Below are 4,076 nucleotides of genomic sequence, written 5' to 3' on the forward strand. Positions count from 1 at the left end.
TTACACCTTTATTAATCCAGCAAAATTGAATAAAATAATAGCGTATTCAATCGCTTTTAACGATCTTCCTCAGTTACAATAAAATACAACATTAACTATAGAACATAAAATGTGTTCGGAATAAATATAAAAATTAACGGAAAACGCCCAAACGGACAAAATATAGATAAATAAACAAAATAAATAGCGGAAAAAATATATACGAGGTGTTTTTTTTTAACTGACGGTACTCAGAGACATGTGTAGAGCAATCTAACAGCCGGACTGTCGCCAAATTTGGGAGAGTGACTAAGGATGACATGGAAAAGCGATTCCGCGAAGAAAAAGTAGTACCTAAATTCGCCGGTAGAGGAGGATTTGGCGCTGTTGTAGCGAAAAAGCTACCAGCACTTCACTGAAGAAAGGGTCATCAGTCGCTTTTTTCCACTTGCATGGCCGCCTCGCTCCTCGGATCTAACCCCATGTTACTTTTTCCTGTGGGGTTACTTAAAGTCCAAGGTCTATCTTGGTAGTGTCCCAAACTTGATGACTTTGAAAGACAACATTTCTCGAACTGTGATGAACATTCCTGCGGACATGTTACGTTCGGCCATAGAGAACACGGTGTTCAGGATGCAATGAGTTTTCCAGCAGGACGGTGATCACATTGAAGAAGGGAGAAGGTTATTTGCTGATTAATTAAACTTTCGTTATTACACTGAAACCTCTGTCTGATAATTCGTTCGTGTGTTTGTTAATTGCAGCTGGATTTTATGCAGATTCTTAGCTGTTTTGCTACAACAGCGCCAAATCGACCCCTACCGGCAAATTTGGGTGCTACTTTTTTTTTTGCGGAATTTCTTTCCCATGTCGTCCTTAGTGACTCTCCCAAATTTGGCGACAGTCCGGCTGTTAGATTGCTCTACAGATGTCTCTGAGTACCGTCAGTTAAAAAAAAAACAACCTGTATATAAGATCCAACGAAAAACCAGCATTGTCCGTTAATAACATTAATTAATGTAAAAGGATCTCCACATGGTAGACAATGAGTCCGCATCTCTATGGTTTATACAACCAGTTGTCATGTGCGCTTTGCAGATTTCCAATCTCTCAAGATGTTTGACCGTTTGCTTATTCGTCGTCGTTTTTATAATTGCCGCTTGATCCCATTGGACGTTAACATCCTTCTGTCTTGCGTATGATGCCAGCGCAGTGTTGTCAAGGTTCTTACTGATTGTATATTTGTGCTCTTGAGCCTTTGTTTTAAACTGCGCATCGTCGCACCCACATAAACAAGCTTGGAATTGAAACGTTGGTTGTGTAAAGACACCGAATATATACCCGTTGTTGAATTCCGATCCTCTTTCTTTTTATCGTTTCTTAAAAGTTTGAAAACAGTGGGATTACGTTAGTATACAATACGAAAATTATCAGACCTGGCAGTACATCTATGTAACTTGTTTTAAAAAAATGGGATGTAATTAAGCACTATTCTTTTTATATTTATTCCAAACACATTTTATGTTCTATAGTTAATGTTGTATTTTTTTGTAACTGAGGAAGATCGTTAAAACCGATTGAATACGTTATTATTTTATTAAATTTTTCTCGATTGATTAAGGTATAGTTTATTTATAAGTAATTTAATTATTAGTGTTAGTAAAGTAGTGAGTAAGTAATTAGTAGCAGTCTAGTAGTTAGCAAAGCGGCAACGCGACAACATAGACTTTTTCGCCATTATTTAGAAAGTTAACTGAGTATTTGCTGATCCGCAGCGCTGGATCCAGCATCAGGTGCTGGATCCAGCAGGCCGAAGAATGCGCTGGATCCAGCTGAATTGCTGGATGAGGGATCCAGCAATTGCAATCCCTATTTACAATGCATATATTTATGATGATATAGAGGCATTATAGAGGCACCGAGTAAAATGAGACTTTTCTTTCGTACCAGTTCTGCTCTTTTCCTAACTTATGTGCTTGCACATTTAGTTTTTTTCTAATAATTGCTGTATCAATGTTAATGAGAAATTATTCAAGTTTGTATTTTAAAAATTGCCAAAAATTTCACGTAAAAGTTTACGCTTGATGTAGTGAAATACCGTTGTCTTGTGATATTAGAAGCTATCTATAATGGTTTGTTGTGAAACCGTGTTGTATTGTCTTAGAAGTGTTGAACACAAGATCGTGTTAATAACAATCACAAGGCTTTTTCCACCTTTATTTAGTTTATACGGTACACGTTTCGGGTCTTGTGCTCCTCATCATTCAACTAAAATAATATACGAAATAGTATATACAACGTTTTAACATCATTTACAGGCAAATTGTATAAACATTTTAAAATCTATGTAATGTACCAGTCTTTCCTTAGTATGGCACTTGCACACGGTATGTGCGCACATTACCAACCCAAGAATTAGAAGGTCATAAAATTTTTGTACATCTATTTAAATTAAAAAGGTACATCTATTTAATAGAATAAAGTAATAAAATTACATCAACTATTGGGTAATAGTGTGACAGGTTCTTACTATTAGTTATCTTCTTTCTCCTATCAAAAACTATTAATGTACTGTACGTTTTCCAAGTTCGTTTGAGCACTTCCTTTGGTACGTTTATGTTGCGACGAATTTTAGAATTTTTCTTATAGACAAATTTCTAGACAAGTCCTTCGAGTGTAAGCTTTAGTTTAAACTTTCTTCTATTGAGCGGTGTTTGGATTGTGCGATAGTTGAAATTTACATAGTAACGTGGAGAGGGGTTGAAACGAGTTCAAGCCTTCTGGTGGTGTTTTTGGACGAAAGTATTAAGAATTGTAGTATATTTAACCAGTTTTTATTTATATTAATACTTATGTTTTTATTATACAATTTTTTGAGTTAAGTATAGCTAGACTTTCTTTGAACTTTCTATTATATGTGTCTGTTTCTTTGTACAGAATTTTGGTGTTGTTCGTATCAATATTGCATTTATTTATTAGGCAGTGATCATGGAAGACAGATTGCATTCTTTGATGCTTCGTATCAGCTATATGTTCTTTTATTCGTATTTTTAATTTCCGTTTTGTTTCTCCAATGTAGGTATATAGATTTTTGCAAGTACATGGTATTTCATAAACTACGTTTTTGGTTTGTTCTGTATTTTCATCAGGTTGTCTTTTTCTTTTATTTGTTATTCGAGATTGTAATTTTTCATATTTTGGTGCTAACTTTATATTTATTTTCTTCATTTCTTTGTTAATTTCTTCGTACAATCCTTTTATATATGGAAAGCTTTTGTATTTTATATCTTGGGTTTGTTTTTTCTGGATTTGTTTTTCGTAGGTTAACATTTCTATTTGTTTTTCCCATGTATTTATCAATCGGATTGGGTATCCGTCTAATACGAACTTTTCTTTTAAATTGTTTAAATGCTTTTGTAAATTTCCAGGTTCACTAGTTTTACTTTTAATTTTCTTGTATTCCATAATGAAGATGTTTTGTTTTATATACAACGGTATTTGGGAACTGTAGTTAATAGTTTTTGTGATAGTACAAGGTTTTATGAAGGGTTCAAATTCGAGGCTATCTGTATTCCTTTTCATTGTAATGTCGAAATAATTTATGTTATTATGTATACTGTCTTCTTCTTCGATGTTAAACTTAATATTATTTTGTATATTATTTATGAGCACATTTATTTTATCTATTGTAATAATTGAGGTATCGTATATAATTATTATATCATCTACGTAACGTTTATAAAAGTTTATTTCATGTATTTCGTTTATCTTCTCGTCAATGTCTATCATTACTATTTCTGTTATTATCAACTGAATAAAGATGGAAAAAACCATGTGATTGTTATTAACACAGTCTTGTCTTCAACACTGCTATCTATAATGTTATAAATGTTTCAGGAAATAAAATGAATGTATAGTATTCAAAATATTGTATTTTACTACTAAAAAGTAAAGTTTCTGTAGAGTTTTCGGTAGAAATGTAAAATAATTCGTGATTTAAAACTTTATAATATCTTTAATTTCGAAGTGTATCTATCCTTTTTTAAATTAAAAAACTCTTCTTGTTAAACTATTTCACTTTTTACCAAGGTACATTC

This window comes from Centruroides vittatus, unplaced genomic scaffold, assembly GCF_030686945.1.
Source record: "Centruroides vittatus isolate TY-2023 unplaced genomic scaffold, ASM3068694v2 contig_385, whole genome shotgun sequence".
Classification (NCBI taxonomy): domain Eukaryota; kingdom Metazoa; phylum Arthropoda; class Arachnida; order Scorpiones; family Buthidae; genus Centruroides; species Centruroides vittatus.